Below are 18,137 nucleotides of genomic sequence, written 5' to 3'. Positions count from 1 at the left end.
CGCGGTGCTGTTGCCCCACCAAATCGTGGAGGCGCCACCGACGCCTGCAACCCTCACCGGGTTGCTAACTTTGTTCCCCCGACGTCCCCGGGCTGATAGAGCCGCGACGCCAACGTCATTCGGCGTCGATGCGACCACGAGGGTGGACGTCGACGTGATGACACGGCAGTTCGACCATGCACATCGTACGTGACGATGATGCGCGAAAACCAAGCAATTACCGATACCAATTGTTGAGAGTAAAAACTTCGTGACATGTTCCAAATGTTCGCTTTGAAATGATAAAAATTGAATAGAACGTACGTTCTCGACGTGCTTCATTTTTAACCATTTGAGATTTATTTCTGTTTCAAGCTAAATGCTCTTTGAGTACGATCCATTATTTATATCTACTGTGCGACTAATTTAAATTTGCTTTAATAAAAGAGGTTGTTTCTACAGTACGAGATGCAAACTAAGCATCCGATATAGATTTTTGAAGTTAATTCGTATATATTGCAACGTCTATTTTAATTTAGACGTTAAACTTTTTTGCATGCACGTACGTCCAACGTTGACTCTTACTAGCTTTATTGTTTCTCTTGTATCGTGGCAAACACTGAGAAAGCCGGTATACATATTTGGTATCTTAGTGTTTTATTTTTACGATTCGATAAATTCCAGATTTGTACATTCACGAGATACACTTCTTCGAGCTCGAGTTTTGACTGTAATGTAAAATCGCGATTAGACACGGCAAGTTATCTCTGTCTCCTCTGCGCGGAACAAATACAGTTTATTCATGCTTGCAGCGCAGCACGATGTATATATATACGCGGACGTAACAGCGGCACGGAGTTAGATGTGGACGCGACATTTCTTGAAGAGCCGACGCGATAAACTTGCGGCTATCATCGCGAATGCAAGAGGGTCACGAGAAATGAGCCGGAGTAAATGAAAGCGCCGTTTCAAGCGGGGAGAAGGGGGAAAACGACATCGCGCCGGGATGGAAACCACACGCTCGTCGCTTAGCGCTGCCACCGCCGTCATTCGTCGTCGTTACCGTTCGCTGGAAAAACGCTGACGCCAACGAAAACGCAAGCAACATGTCGCGGATGTGGAACTACGAGCGGATGAGAGGGGGGAAGCAAAGTCACACACGTCCCTCGTATTCCCCGACAGTTCCCAACCGCGTTTTCGCGGAGCGGGAAGTTTGCTTGTCGCGCCCCGCTGTAACTTCCGCGCCGCGGAGAAACGTCCGGTCGCTTTACATCCCTTGAGTCTGTAACGAGCGCGCGCGCGCGCGCGCGCACTTGCGACGGTAATCGGACGAGCAAACCGTAATGAGATGCAACCGGCGAAATTTCCGACGTGCGGTGGACGTAAACTCGGTCGCGGATGCCTTAAATTGCGGACGATAGCCCCGTTATAATAATAACAACCGGGCGGGAACCGCCGCGCGCTCGGGGAGACTACAAAGAACCGTAATTATGCGGTAGGCGGTTTTTCGGTGGCGCGTGCGGAGCGCGTGCGCCCGCGCGCGTTTCATTATGACGTTGGTACGCGAATGGCCGCCCGCGCTGCTCGGCCATTTGTCATGACTGTCGCAAGTTCGCTCGGTTTAATGCATCCTGCTTGAGGGGACCGCGTCTCCGCTTTCCCGACCCCCGGTGTCGCCTTCGCCGCAATTTTCGAGCGGCAACGCCGTTAACAGGGCGACGTTTCCTTGGTCGCACAAAGCAACGGCAATTCCGAGCGGCTGGGCTTGACTGACGCGGATTTTGGCTGCGAAAAGCGCCCCAATGCTGTTCACGCGAAAGCGCGATCGATTCCTTTCCCGACTTAACGCTTCGACTGACAGAAATTAAATCGTGAAATTTCTATCGGTTTTCCGAGATTTGTCGACGTGCGCGTTTAGAAATCAAAGAACTTTTGGTTGCACGCGTGCGAAAAGTCGCGTTAAAAAGAAAAATGCACAATCGTATTCTAATTTCAATATCACAACTGTTAATTTTTATTTTATTTTAAGCGCGACTCGAGTCTCTCAATAAGAAACAATTAATCGCGCGATATCAGTGTTTTGCGATCATTTATCAGCGATTATCTTGCAGCGTAATTAATCCGACGTGATATCGATAAAAGAGATCGTCGGAAGCAAATCATACGAGTTGCGTGCGGTGTGGCTTGTTTAGCATCGCAAATACGCGTAAATGAATTAATGCGGCAAACTGCCGACGCCAAAGCGTGTCTAGATTATTGACAGTAACATGCTGTTTTCAAGAGAGTGACTTATTATCGTCGGTCGCCGCGGCCGGTGAAGTCGTAACAATAAATAACCGCTGTTCCATATCGATAATCTATTATTCGTTCCACGTCGGGTTTTCTTAGCGTGTGAGAGAGTCGTTTTCTTCGGGAAAAATATACGAGCGTTTTCAAGAGGAACGACTCTTAAATTCGCGCGTGACCGGGAGCGAAGTATTGGCGAGCCGGTCAATGTGGGAAGAGAGAAAGAGAGAGAGAGAAAAAGAGAGACGTGAAATTATGTTGATTAATTCGCATACGTTTGCATCTTTTCGCGCATGAATTGATGAGCTTCAAACCGTGAAATCGACTGTAGCATTGCAAATATCCAGCATCTTTTTTCCGACATCATCGACACTACGTCAATTATAAGTTTAGCAATAAAACGTTTCGAAAAGAAAGTTTCAAATAAGATATATCAAAATTATTACAAGCCAGAGTTTTAACCATTTTTCGTTATTACTTTCACAATTTATCTATCCGTTTTTGTTTCAAAATTATTAAAAGCAGTGATAATGTGTGTGTAAAAAACTAAAGAGTTTTAATTTTTACACTCTTACATGTGTAAAAATTCAATCGTGGCTCTCAACTGGCAAAAGGCTAACGAAATTAAATAGCAATAACTTTTCGTATTGTTTTCAAAAGATAGGAGACGCTGCAAAATGTGCAAGAGCGCGGCACTTGTGTAAAGTTTAAAAATCGAGTCGAGTGCGTGAATTCACGCGGCGCACATGTGTGACCTTTGCTGCGCACAGTTGCGGCAAATTACAGTTCGATATTGGCAGCTGCGCAAAGCTTCGTTACCTCGATGTCGCGAGCGTAACGTCTCAGGTTTGCAAAATCGACCCGCAGGAAAATTTAAATAAGCCGCGTAACACGCGCGTTCGATGCGTACGTCAGTTGCGTATTAGCGGTGATATATTGTGGAAGGGACGCGTCACTTTGTGAAAGTTTCGCGGCTCTTGACGACCGCACGTTATTTGCGAAAGAGCGAACATTTTGCGCGCGGCCAACTCGAAGCCAACCGACTGCTGTGTACGTGGGCGAGACTAAATAATAATAACAAAACTTGCGGGATTATTTATGACTTTAGCCGAACTCTCGCGCGCGAGGGAATAAGCGCCAGACGAAACCTGCGGAGAGCGAGGCGATATTTTCCTGCGTATCGATTTTGCGACAGCGGAATATATATTTTTCTGTCGTAATTTAGTCGATCGGCGCGTCATGGCTCCGCGCAAAACCTTTCTAACCCCCCGTAAAAGCGTGCCGCTCTTCCGACACGGCGAAGTTGCCGCCTCGAGAGTGGAACTTTTCAGAACTTCGCAGCGAGGAACGGAGATTAACCCTCGGGAGTTTTAGTTTCCGCTCTACAATGAGTAGAATTCAGAAAGGTCTCATTGCGGAGAAAAAAAGGAATCGATCGCTCGTTTAGGATTCGCTCGTTCGAGGCGAAGATTTAAGTGGGAAAAGTCACGTCAAAGAGAAACCGCGCGTGCGCGGAGAAAAAGCGAATTAAGATTAATCAAGATACAAATCATATTTTTATTCAAACCTTAGAGAACGCATAAAAAGGAATTACCGCTTTTTAATATGCACAACGCAATTATACGCAGTATAAATAATTCATTTCCCGATAATCTGTGTTTAGATTTCTGTCACTGCGCTCTGTCGCGGCTTATATTTTGTCATACATTTTGTAGTTCCAGCAGTTCCGGTGAGTCTCTTCAGCGACTGCAAATTTTATTCGTTCGCAACTGTAACGCAATTGTCCAATTTGTAACACAATTACAACTGTCTCGTCGCTGCGGCGTGTTAATTTTCAATTCGTGCCTTCGGTCTGATTCCGCTTCTGGAAGGCTCAAAGAGTATTTGCGCGATAAGCGTGTGGTTCTATAGTGGTATTAATCTTTAATTGCATTGTCGTGTAGGTATATTACTCGAGTAATAACGTCCGCGTGGAACCCCACACAGGCCGTCGAGAGAAACACCCGGCAGTGGCCTTCGTGTTTCGCATTCTAATTGGATTCTCCGAAAAGCTTACGAATTCTCGTTTTAGCGTCCGCTTCATTACTTCGCTGTTATTAATGTTTACTTTACTTCCGTTTGCCATCGTTTTGTCGCGAAAACCGGTTGTAAGGAAGCTGCTCGGCTGCAGACTCGTTTTTAAACGAAATGCTCGCTCTCCCCCGCGCCGAAGTTCGAACGCTCTCGCCGGCAATTACGTTAATAATGCAATCTCATTTACGTCAGTCGGGAATTACATCTAAAATAGCTGGCGTAGAACATGGGTTAAACGCGAGAATAAGCAGATTAGCCCAGCCCTCCTTCATGCGTCTTACATCCAGACGTTTGACTTGTCTCCCGGCTTAGATGGAATTGTCGCGAATTGTTACAGTTTTAATGAACAAATTTCTATAACCGCGCGCAATCGTGTAGTTAGAACGCGCAGATCGACTAAACTTGACAAATTTGTCATTGTTACTTTTTTTGTTGTTAATGTTTTAAGTATTTTTAAACAAGTTTTTAAATATTAGTAATTTAATTATTATTCCCAACTTTATGGCAATACTTTGTTGTACTCATCTCTTTAATAAACGTCCGGTCATTAAGGGAGAAACATTTGTTGAGAATATTTTCCGGGTCTCTTCAAAATTCAGTCTTTTAATTTAATACTTCTTGCACAACGGACCCAATATCGCTCAAGTTTCCGTGGAAACTTGATGCACGCGAGTGTCACTCTCTGTCTTCGACGTACTAGTTTTGGTTTCTAGAGCGGCGACTTCGAGAGTGAAGAGTTCGGGTTATCCCCGTAGCATTAATTAACCCGGCCGTGACCCATGGCAAAGGAACAAAAGGCTTCCTTTTCCGTCGTTACCGGGAACCCCGGCTCTTCGCTTTTTCTCGCGCATCGTTGCACAACGTTTTCAGGGTGTACCAAGTAGGCGGGCACCGTGATTTTCTGCTAGTCTTTCGGTCTTTGTTCCAACCGATTCGTCCGGTTAAAAAAGTTGTATAAAAAACACACGAGGCGCCTGTTAAATTCAATCCACCGTGAAGAAAAATATAGAAAAAAAAAAAAAAAAAAACAGCCGGTAATACATACGATAATTAAGAAAATCGCGATCAAGGAAGGTTTTTCGTGCCGGTGAAAAGACCGTCAGAAATTACGGCGCCGTTGTGTACCGCGAACATAAAAAAATGCATTACACGCGACGCACAATGTGCACAACTTTCCGTAAAATAACGATATAATAACCCAGAGATTTTCAGCCGGAGAATGTTTTATCAACTTTGCGAAACAGCAAACCGGATTAAGTTAACACACTTCAACGAATCCGACGTAATTAGATACAACGCATTTAATTAAACTGCGGAGATGGGGAAAGAAATATATTACGCGTCAGCGCGAGAATATAAAAATTCGAGAGACCGCGCGCGACAAATATGCGGATTATAATTTTAATCAGGAAAAGTTTAAAAGCTCGGTGTGCGACGACGGGACGCCATCGTGCGCGGAATCGCTCGACGCGCGCCCTAATGAATCCGCTTGTTTCTGCGGGGGAATCAATCTCGCGCGCGGCGGCATATGCGCGTAGTTGCTTGCGAACCTGCGCATATATCGATACAGATAGCGGCGTCACCACGCGCTTCTCCGAGTCCCGCTTAATATTCATAACGTCTTTCTCCCTTGGCAACTCCAAACACATTTTAATAACATTTTTTACGGCGCGCTCGACCTCGACGCCTCAAAAGCGTCGCCGCGACGGAGCGTAGCTCTCGCCGGCCTTTTCTCTCCCTCGCTCGTGATTTTTTCACAATGAAATATTCTGTTCATCTCCTCTGACCTCATCTCAGTTCCCGCTCCTCGAACTTCGCCGAATCTTTCTCGTGTCTAGCGCGAAAGTCGGCCACGAGGCATCCAACTTCGCATCCGAAAGTCGCGCGCTACGGGGACGAATCGAAAACCTTCGCGCGCTCTTTTTGCAAAGCGATATTCTCGCCGAAAAGAACCGAGCCGATCGTATGCGCTCTCGTGAAAGCGATTCTTCTCGTTTCGACTCCTGCGTGTTTCGCGCGTGTTTTTCTTTTATTATTCTTGCATTTTTCTTGTGCCCCAGAAAAGCGCACGTCGCGCTCTCTGACGTCTCTCTGTGACGTTTTTGAGTCTACGTCGTCATGAATATTTCAATCGATTTCTATACGTATGTGTGTGTGGACATGTATGTGGACGTGCGTGTGAATTTTTCTTCACGTAGGATTCACGGAAGACACGTCCGCTATTCCGACTTTTCTCCACCGTCTTCGACATTAGCGTTGCAATTTTCATAGAGAAACTGTATTGAATAAAGTAGCAAATATAAAGGCGTTTTTTCAAGTTACGTTTCTTTTTTTAAATTAAACTTGTATTATTCCGCGAATTCGACGTGTCCTTTCTCCTCCGGAAATTAAATTGAGGATACAATTACTGTGTCAAAATTGCTTTGACCGCGCGGAGAGACACTTCGAAGTTCGTTGATTTCTGCGTGGTTGAGACGACACGTAACGCGATACCACTTTTTCACGGAATGAAGATTACGAAAACGTATTTCCGACAGACGACGCGCGCACGCGTCCCGTCGCGGAACAATGTTGGATTATCGCGAAGCGGAATAATCCGATCTTACGACAAGGAAGGATCTTACGCGCGCCGGGAATCCCACACGAGAGAGAGTCGCGGCAACTGCGTTTTTCCGACGATATACGTACACGGGGAAAGGGAAGAGAAGAGGGAGAGAGGCAAATCGGTTTTACATCTCAAACTGCATGTCGACGGGAGAATAATGCAAGCGCCGTTGGCTACGAGAAGAGGAGAGATGAGAAATTAAGTGAACCGTAGCAGATCGCATCGTCGATGGAGACGCACTCGTTTAAGCCGCTCTCTCGACGCACTCGAGCGCGCGCATTCACCATGAAAAATAATATTTGTGTCCGTTGGAACTCGCGTCTCCAATCTTTCCGCCGAGACTCTCCTCGACGAGATCTCCGCAAATCGCTTCTGATTTTTTACTGACGGTATGTATTCGTTGTACTCTCTCTTTCTCTCTCTCTTTCTAATGTTCGCTCCGCAGAATCTGAAGACAGTTCGAACACGCGTAATCGAATTTTATCACTTTCGCAAAAACACTCGTCGGATTGACGTATCGCGCGATCAGTATCAAAGATTTCACGATTTCACATATTTATTCGGCTGTCTCCGCGCGAGACTTTATCACATATGAGCGTAAACACAAAATAATATACAGCAAATGTAAATTTCTTTTCTAGAGAGAGAAACCTGCGATCAAAAACGAAGAGGATAGGATGCCTGCGAATGTTAATGAGGAACATTAATATTCGTCATCGACTATAGAGGTCGCTTTGTGCGACACCAACCACATCGCATTATTTCGGCCTGGGACGAACACACGGGACTTCGTAATAAAGATATCGATCCACGTGTGTACCGTGACCAATCCCCATCGAGGCGCCGCGCGGCACCGATAGTAGATAGAAGGGTTACAATATACACGTGGCTCGTATTTCCCCAAACCCAAACACCCCACCCTCCTCCACCCCGCACAGAGCCGTCCGTTCTATATGCACCATGTGGGACAACGTGGCGTCGATATTTATCGACGGCCGGACCTACGCGCGACATCGAGTGACCCTAATTCGCGACAGTTGTGTGCGCGTCGCGAATCGCTTTGATGGATAACGTGTATATATATGCTGCCGCTCCTCCCGGTCTCGTCTTTCGTAATCACAGTGATATTATTTCACGAACGCGAACCCCTACGCGTGTTTACACAGAAATCCTTTCACTGCGACCCCCACAGTTTCCCCCGTTCTGTTTTTAATCAGTTCGCCGGTTCTACGATTTCAAAGGACTTCGGACGGTCCGAGTCCTGCCGCTTCCGAAAAAGAATATTCCCATTATACGGGATCAAAATTTTTACATGTTCCGAGTTTGTTTTTTAATACGCAAAAAGCATGACGACGAAGAGTCGAAGATGTGCTCGAAACGCGCGAGACGTATATTAATTTCGCCGTTACAACCGACTCCGAAAAGAAGTTCATTTGAATTTATATAAGCGAACTATGCAAAGTTTTGTTATCAAATTCTATAACGTAAACTCGTCTCTTCGCAATCGTTTGTAAGTGGAATATTATTGATGCTTCAACAACTTGGCGAGTCAAATTAAGGAGGACTTCACTTTAAATTGGTTCAAACTCCGTCATTAAAATTAAAGCTGCTGTTTTCAACCCCCTTTCCCCATTTTGCGGTGCTTAGTAAATTCTTATAAACTAAACACAAAAATCATCGTCTAACAGCTTTTATAATAATTAATATTAATAACGGCTCTCGATGAAACAAATTATAATGCAATGAAAAAACCAAATAGCCTATGATCAGGTTGAAGGTGGACGTTTAAATACAATATAAAAACGCAGTGTATTCAGGACGTTTTGATCACTTTTTATTGTTGATCATCTTCAGCACTAGCTTGACGAGTCATTACAAAGATCGATGTCTACACCGGAAAATTTTCAACTGAACGATTAAAAACCGGATTGAAATGTTGTAGTACTCGCCAACACACAAGGAAACGGACCAAGCATGACCGTCTTACAAAACATATGATACACGTATATTCCGGTATAGACTCTCGATACATAGACATCATACTATGATGTTTTGACATGTCTGTGTTAACATGTTATCTGTTGTTTTGATTTGTTGTGCTTACCGGTGTACATCGGGCGGTCTTTATAATGACTCGTCGAGCTAGTGCTGAAGATGATCAACAATAAAAAGTGATCGAAACGTCCTGAATACACTGCATTTTTATATTGTACTTAAATTTGTCCACCTTCAACCTGGATCATAGGCTCTTTGATTTTTTTATTGTATTATAAGCTCTCTCTCTTTTATAATATTCCTAAAACATATCGAAACAAGTCGATTGATCTGTATATTACGCGCTACTTTGAACGCGTGTAATAACACATGGTCGCGAGTTCTCCGCATGTTTGATACACGCGGCTCGGCAAGTCGACATCGATAATATAACCAGTATTCCAGTATTCCATCTTGAGAGAAGCCGAGCCCGATCACGTTCTCGTGAGCCGACATGTATAATCGATTCTATCTATCGATCTATTAGCAACTTGGTAACGATACCGAGACTAATTACCTGACGTTTGCGCGTGTATCTGAGATCAATGGGGGGATATTCCGGGTGTGTGTGTGCGTAACGCGCCGCGTCCGTGTTTGCACGGCTTCGGGAAACGGAAACGGCGTAATACTCGGGAGAGATCTCCCCGACCGAATTAGTATTTAATAGTGAAAGTTTCCGCGCGCTCGAAGCGCGAGAAAGCTATCTTTTCCGTGGATTTTGCGCCCGCAACTGGGGCATTATAACTGTATAGGGAAGGAACCGCGCGCGCGTTTTCTCTCCTTTTCTCTCTCCCGCGATATCCACCGAAAGAAACGATCTCTCAAATGAGAGACGACTGTTACTCCCGGATACGGTTTTCTGTGTGTTTCAGTCAAGTTAAAACTTCCAGTCGCTCGGCTGAATTCGCATTAGACTGACTGCAAAAGTTTTTTCTACTCGACGATTACACCGACCGATTTTCACGTAAGAAAGTGGCCAATTTGCGTTTTCGTTTTTTGAAATAAACGTGTGGAAAATTTGTAAAAAGCAGATATTAAATCGCAAAAGACAGATAAAATAATGTAGTTTACAACAATTTTATATAAAACTTGAAAGTTTTGTTTGATTTTTCTTTGTTTTTTTTAATGCTTCAACAGTTTTTGAAAGTTTACAACTAGAGAAAACAAGAATTATCATTAAAATTTGAAGCAGATATCTTTGTAACATATACACGTTGTATTTTACAAAAAAAACCAATAATTATTTTTACGCTGAAAAATAATTCTATGTGTGATATAATTTGTTCTACTTTTTTTAAGTACAAATCCCGCGATTATTATTTCTATTTAAGATAATGGAGTTCGCGCGGATGCGTAAACCACGGTTTATGTAATTAAATTCGTGTCGCGCCATACACCGGCAATCAACGACGACACTGCGCGCTGTAATTGAGTCAACTGGTAAAAGTGCAAGCAAGCTCGAAAGCCCCCGTTCCTGACTGTAAACCACATATTACGTTACACTATTCAATTTGACGGTTGACTTCCGCATGCAAATACAAACTCTCGCTTCCCGCACTTATCATGCGCGCTACGTGTCACTTGTCAGCTCTGTCTGTGAAATCGTAATTGGCGAAGAGCGTTTATTCCGTTATCGCCGCGCACCGCCATTTGCTTACACTCCATAAAGTCCGCACATTTTTCGACCGCACATCGTCGCGCGATAATTCGTCAAAAATAAATTCAGCCGCGCGACTGAAGAGCGGGAAAACCGCGAATTTCGCACGCTACACATCGCTACACATCGCAACATTGACTGACAATTTTCGCGTCTGTGCGAAGGCAACAGAAAGTCTCAATGACCAAAAACTAAAAAAATGAATTTTTCCTACTTTCGTTTTCTAGACATGCAAAATATTTTCTAGGCATCACAACAAGAACAGTCACGATTCGTGGTAGTCAGATTGGAATTTGAATCTTTTTGCGTCTCCAAATCTTTTTCAAGACTCGCCGTTACTATCTTTCTCATTCGACTCAGATGGTATCGCGACTTCATCCGCGTGCTCGGATATAACATGGTTCGCCGGTTCGCGAGAACACAATTTTAAGCGGGAAAACGCCAGAATCGAATGCGGAAAAGAGAGACGCACACGCGTCGCAAAGGGAAAGCGAGGTAACGGGAAGGACGGGAGGAAAAAACTCAGTCTCATCAGCCTCGGCCGATTTCCCGACGGACCCTCGCGCACTGCTTCCCCTTTGACAAGCCCTTCCACGATTCTGCATTCGTCATCCGAACCACGCGACTCCTCGCCGCGGGCGAATATTTCCCGGTGTCGACGTACTCTCGGCGCGGTAAATTAAAGCGGGCCCCGAAGACGGGCGCGCGCGCATACACACACACACACACACACACAAAACGGCGTGCTGCCGCGCGACGAAGAAACGAGAAAGACGACGGGCTCGCGCGCCAATAATACGCACGCACACACCTGTTCGGCTCGAGTAATGGATGGAGTGTGCGGGTGGAAAGAAAACGGTCGTCGCGCGACTGCTGCCAAGATTCGCGTCACGCTTATATTTATCCGCGCACCGGGGGAATTCGCGTTCTCGCAGAGTTTTCGTCGCGTCTCGCGCCGACTTCCAACGTCGTTCTAATGCGACCGGAATCTCAACTCTCACGCGTTTCGAATTAAGACGCGGCAATTGCTCTCACATAAACATATTTTGTGGTATTTGTACAATTTATATATTTGTTTAAAAAAAGGTTTTTTGGATAATTTTCTGAGTATTCTTTGAACTGTACAGTTGTATTGAATTGCGCGTGGTAGTATATCTTTATATGATGTATAGGTTCTGTCACAATTTTTGTAGAGAAGAGGACAAAAATATTGAGATGTACGATAAAAGAATACAATACATACGATGTGGGAATCCCGAGATATCCATCGCGCGATGTCTTTGTCCTGACTTTCGACTTAATCTCTCGACCCGGGACAGCTTTCTTATTTGCATACAGGAATCGTTTTCCACCTCGAAGTCGAGTCAGCCTAACGCGTTTTTTGCTTATCGTCCGCTGTGCTTCTTCTAAACATGACTTTCGAAAAAGGGTTTGGAGGTGATTGCGTTTCTATCGACACGAGTTTATAGAATAGCGCGAAAGACGCACTATCGAACAAGAGAGAGAAAGAGAGAGAGGAAGGACATTCGAGGTAGATGACGCGCAGGGAGCGAAGGAGTTCGTAGGGTTGGCGCCAGGACAGATACGAAGCGAGCAGGTGCTCCCCATTTTCGCCCTCTCGGCGCACAATCCTTATAGATAACGCGTCGTTTGTAACTGTCACCGGGGGTTGGAAGAGAGATAGGCGGCAAGCTACGTAAGTACGTGACGCACACACGTGTGTGTGCGCGCGGCCACTGGAGAGTAAGGCTTAGACGGAAAGAAGAAGAGAGAGTGAGAAAGCGCTAGGGTACAGAGGAGGGTAAGCAACGCATGGTTACCGTCCCTCGAGAATGAGAGGAGTAGAACTTGGCGCCGAAAGCCGGTGCGCATGTGGATGCATACCAGCGCGGAGAAGGGTTGATTCTATAGCGACGTCTCTTCCCCCGCGCTATATAGCACGGCGGGATCCGTCGGCCGGAACACCACTGTGTGTCAGTGGAAGCGCGGAGTGACTAATGTTACCTGAAGGTGGATTTGTATACCGGCTGAAATCGATAAGGACTCGGGACGGGTGACCGAGGGGGTTAAAAGGAATCGAGCGCCGGATAGGTGGCAAGGACGAGTAATGGAGAGGGATAGCCTCGCCATGAATTCACAGAAGAGCGATGTTGTACAGAGCGGTAATGATCGACGTACTTCGGGGAGAATTTCCAGAAGTTTATTGCACCGACCGCTGAAAATTCGATAATTTTTTTATATTAACGAATGCACAATTTAAAGAAAACCGATTTGTAGTAAACACAAAAGCATAAAACAAAGTTGCGAAAATTAAATTGATGCGTTGAAAAATATGACAGACAGTTCGTACATTTTTATCACGTTTGTATCTAATCCCGCATAAAAATTCTGTCTAAAGTAAAATCCATTTAAAATTCCTCTCAAGGGGAACACGATTTTATATTCATTTATACGTGAAAAGAAAAGAAAATCCTTTCTGAAAATTCTTTCCCGAATACAGTCGATATCTCGGAGAAATTGCTACTTCGATTCATTTTGATTCGAAATAATCGAACAATCCGCAAAGAAGTAGGAAAATACTGAATATCCATTCGTTATTAAGTTCGTGTCATCAACTCTCAGACAATCGCGCGATTAAAAAGAACGTTACGATCTTACGCAGACGATCTTTTCGACTTCTCGACGATATAATAAAACGTTGTTGTTCTCATCTTCTTGAATCCGCGCCCGATTTCCCATCGGCAGTTTCTTCTCGATAAATCTCGATGGCGGTGGTTGCCAATCGCTGCGGAACGCGAAGCATTCGAAAACGACGGGCACTCGTCGTCGAAAGCAGTAGTCGGGGTGGCGCGTAATCGGCCATCAAATATACGCGCGAGGGGAAGGAGGAACACGGTGGAAGCTCCAACGTTTATTCGCTTTTACATCGCGTCCGACGAAGTTTAAATCAGACCGAGAGAGAGAAAGAGAGAGAGAAAGAGAAAGAGAATGGTCGCGTCCGGAGAAGCCAACGTTCGCTCGACGGAAAATATTCGGAGCCGTACAAATGACCGCGAAGTGATAAATAATGTAACGGAGCCTCGGGTTCTCGTGTTACGTGTCGCGGATAACGTATCGTTCCCATTATACGTTCGTACCTAACGTTACGTCCGAATGGACATCGCACTGCTCAAAATATAGTGTTAGAGAGTGTGGAGAGAGTGAATGTGCGAGATGCGCTATTGCCGCATATGAACTTATTTGGAAAATGTACGTGGAAAAACTAATGAAAGCGCGTGTTATTATAATTCTTTTCTTCAAGGTAATCAAACATTTATTTTAAAAATAATAAATTCGAATCTTGTCACATGTTATTGTTATTGCTAGCAGAAAAAACGTTTGATGTAAATAAATTTGTTCTTTTATTTTATTTTTTGTACGCGTATATGATTTCTCTGTAACAGTCGAAATATCGGTACGCTTGTATCGCGTATAAAGAGGAAAAATCTATTACACTTTGTTATTTAAATCCAGATCCATAAATTAGTACGGGAAAAGCGCGTCAGAAACGTTGAATTAAACAGAAATCATTGGGGAGAAAAAAATAGAACTGAAAAAAAAAAAAAGAAAATAAAAAAAATTGTTTCATTTTTGCGCATTTTTTCATCCTCTGCGAATCAACGGTGACGCGTTCAATGCGCGCTATTTTTATTTGTGATGTCATGAAGTAAATAAATTACCTGAACGCCATGGCGCGACACGCGTGCTCTCGCGCGCGCGAGAGAGAAAGAGAGAGTTTGATGGATGCGAGAATCGAAAGAGAGTTTGTTACCCGTATCCCCGGTCGCGATAAAGGCAACGTTGATTTAATAAAATTTATCGAATAAATCCGCAGCGCTAAAAATTCGTCACATTTCAGAGAGGTAAACGGTTCCCCTTTTCGAGAGGGGAACGAAATTGTCTTGCCGCGCTGCATTTACCGCGTGGAGATATTTTTCACGGGGTGAATCTGCAATCTGGCTACGCGCGCGACGCAAAACTGGCGGCGATATATTTTGGAAAGAGTCGAGATTCATTACAGCATTACGGCTATAAAACCTTTTTCATATTATTCATTCTCGCGTAGCGAAACGTTGTACAGTGAGAGTCGACTTTTGAGCGAATCACGTAGCGTGACAGAGAATGTGTTTTTCATCTCGATCTCCGTAATTTCAGACGTACCTGTGCTCGAAGCTACCAATTTACTAGATATTTTTCCTAAAAAAGATTTTTGCGTCGTATGTACGACGATATGTGCGTGTGAGAAAAAACCTGTGGAAAAAGTTTCACATGTAACTGACAGCGAGGACAAAAATTTCGATAGCTATCGCTTTTTCGCCCGATGCGTTTCTTATTGCTTGTCGTGCAGCGCGATAAAAATTGACGGGGGAGCCGCGCCGTGTCTCTCTGTCTGTGATAAACAAAATTACGGCAATATTAAGAGTCCGCGCCCCGGAGCGAAGTGACGACTGGCCGCGCGCGACGCAGCGCGTTGCCAGGAAAACTTCTCCAGTGTTCGTCGTTACACCTCGCCCGCGCCATCCCGTCGGAAAATAATGTGGCGTGACTAGAAGACTTTCTCTCCTTCTCTTTCTTTCTCTTGCTCTCGCCCTTGATTCCCTGCCAGATACGCAATTTACGGCCACGCCACGCGTACCAATGGGAATTCCGCGCAAATTTGTCGCTTCGGAATTCGTCCCCGTGAAGATTGACATTTGAATCCCGGGACGAAAGTCGCCTGAAATATGACGCGCACGCAGATGATTTAACGAAGCCAATTATATTTTCCGAATAGAAATAAAAAGTACTGCCGAATGCAAAAAGAAGTACCTCTACTTTTTTTTTTTTTATTATGTCTGATAATTTTAGAAGCCGAATATTATGTTCTTGATAAGATTTTTAACAATAAATAGTCGTTTTAAAAACCCCGAGGAACTGATTTTCATATTTTATTATAATTTAATACACTTATAAAAAAATGTTTATGTGAATAATCTTTATACATATAAAATCGACTTGCTGTTTGTATATACCCAACAGCTTTTATCTGATAAATATTTTCGTTGAACATTAATATCCCGAGGAGGCGGATGGAGGACAAAAAATAGGAAGAAGATATTTTCATCAGCATATTACATTTTTGGAAAAAAAATCCGTGCGCTCCGTCCAGGCGATTATGTTTTTCTATCGGATATTTTCGCGGCCGGCCAAACCGTTCATTCTGCAAAATCTGTCTGTTCAGGAAGCTCTTCCGACGACTAGAACTCCATGTCGGAATCCGGAAGCGCCGAGCGAGCGGAGAGGTATCGAGAGCGTATTAACCGTCCGGCTTTGGGCGAGCCGATGTCAATACAAGCTGGAACGGAATCACGAAGTGAAAACGACTCGGAGGTATTGGGCAGCCGGCCAGAACGTCGCCGATATCGTCCGGTATAAGTTTCCTATCTAAGTTTTCTTCCGCCGATCTATCCGATCTCGGATATTGTATCGCGGTTTAAAAACGATCGAGCGAGACCGCGACGAGACCTAATCGTGTATCGCGATTACGGACGACTCGATTGAAAAAACGAGGAACTCGCGTTGTCAGAAGTTTTTCTTAAAGATAAATTGTTTTTTCCTGCCGGCAATGTGTGTGCGCGCAGATGCAACATTGATTAATTAAGTAATGACAAATAAGCAAAAATAAATGTAGATGATATTATTTTACCAAAGTAAGTTTTACTTGATACAGTTAAATTGTTATTTTCTGTTCTTCATACGTTAAAATGACGTTAGAAACAATTGTTCTAACGTCGCTCAGAGCGGATTTTCGGCGAATCTATTTCTAGTTTATATCACGGTTAAGACTATAATCCATAAAGCCAAGCGAACCACTAAACCAGGCTTACGTAACTTCCAACGTTGGCAAAACAGAATGGAAGTTTCACGGTGTATTTTATTTTTATATACCTCGCATAGAAAATGTCGCATTGTAAGGACGACATCTAGACAAAAACACCGTCGAAAAGTACGACCGATCGACATACATATATCATCTTCGACTCTCTCGCCTTGCGAATCAATGGTCACCGGGGAGAAAAAAAGACGAAATAGAAATACCTGGGATTTAAAAACACGTCTGACGGCAAAATCCTGGTAAGCCGGCAGACTTGGTCAGGATCAAAGTTTACCGGATTCGTATCGGGAAAGGAGCGGACCGCAAAGTTTTTCCGGCGGAAAACTTGCCCACATAAAAAATCAATCGGCCGTATCGTTTGACAGACATCAGGCACGAAACCGCGTATCATCCGGTAGTTTATTGTAGCGTCGAATCGCGGAGTACAATAAAATATCGCATTTCATGTCGATCTTATATCTTCGGAGAGGAGGAGTTCATCCGCGGCCGCGGGCGCAGACGCATAAACTATAAAAACACGTGCTACCTATGAAATTTCTTGTGTAAACGTACGACCCGGTCGAACTCACCGGGGACTACATACGCTCCCTACTAAAGAATCCCTAAACGCGCGCAAGATTCTATCGTCTCTTTCGCATCTCACTCCTATTTTTATAAAAACACGGAGTGGCGAGTATTTAAGCAAATGTATGATCATAAAACAACTGTATAGAAAAACACAAACGAATACTTCGACGCAGAAAAGATTGACATGGAATAGCACATGATAATGATGGTATTTAGTTGAAAAATTTGCGCCAAGTGACGGCAATTTTTCGCCGCGATAATCGATGACAGAAGCAAAGGTAATAAAAGGAAAAGGCACCACATGGGACGAGCTTGTAACGACGAAACCGATAAACGCCGATCGTAAATGCTATCGTTTTCTCGTATTATTTTTGTTCTTTGGCCGCAGGGATACGTTTCGCACGCGAAGCGTATTTACTTCTGCCTTCGCGCTGCTAAATTAAAAAGGAAGTAGCGATAGAGCTCGGAGCGTTAACAATACGAGCGGAAATTCGGAGGATTACCAATTAGCCACAGGCAGTACTTTAACTTCCGATACTTTCGTGTATACATTCACGAATGGAACTTTTGACTAAACGATCGATATTATACGAGTTCTTCTTGCGTGCCGATTTTGCGCAAACAAGACTTTAAAGTCGAATTTTTACGCGCCTTCATTCTCGGCGGCAGAAGTCCGAATCGATTATTCCATCAATGAAAATTTGATGGCTAATTGTCTTCGATATTAAGAAGTGATCAAAAGTAATCAAAAGTAAATCATTGCATGTTAAATGTTCACTGTAACTCACATTGTATTTTTTCAGAGAACCTGGCAATATGCACAAATAATGAACAAATATGGTCTTTTGATTAGTCTCACCCGAAATTTAGAAAAACGTACGTAGATGTGTGTGTGTGTGTACATGATTTCACGTGCCCGGGGCATGTGTCGTGTTTGACGACGGTTGAATTTCGTGTCGTTCGTCCGTTTCTCGAAATATACAAAATTTACTTTACCCCCGCCATCGGATATGCGCGGCGAA

The 18,137-nt window shown here is 44.1% G+C and overlaps 1 protein-coding gene across 18 annotated transcripts in view; it reads right to left on the bottom strand.

Annotated features, from left to right (window-relative positions):
• LOC109852009 (CUGBP Elav-like family member 1) overlaps positions 1–18,137 on the bottom strand; it is a 406,212-nt gene that overhangs the window by 295,149 nt on the left and 92,926 nt on the right. The window lies entirely within an intron of this gene.

Source organism: Pseudomyrmex gracilis, unplaced genomic scaffold (assembly GCF_002006095.1).
Source record: "Pseudomyrmex gracilis isolate BER0280 unplaced genomic scaffold, ASM200609v1 scaffold_23, whole genome shotgun sequence".
Classification (NCBI taxonomy): domain Eukaryota; kingdom Metazoa; phylum Arthropoda; class Insecta; order Hymenoptera; family Formicidae; genus Pseudomyrmex; species Pseudomyrmex gracilis.
The sequence above is the reverse complement of the archived record's forward strand: the minus strand, read 5'-3'. Positions and strand labels throughout refer to the sequence as shown.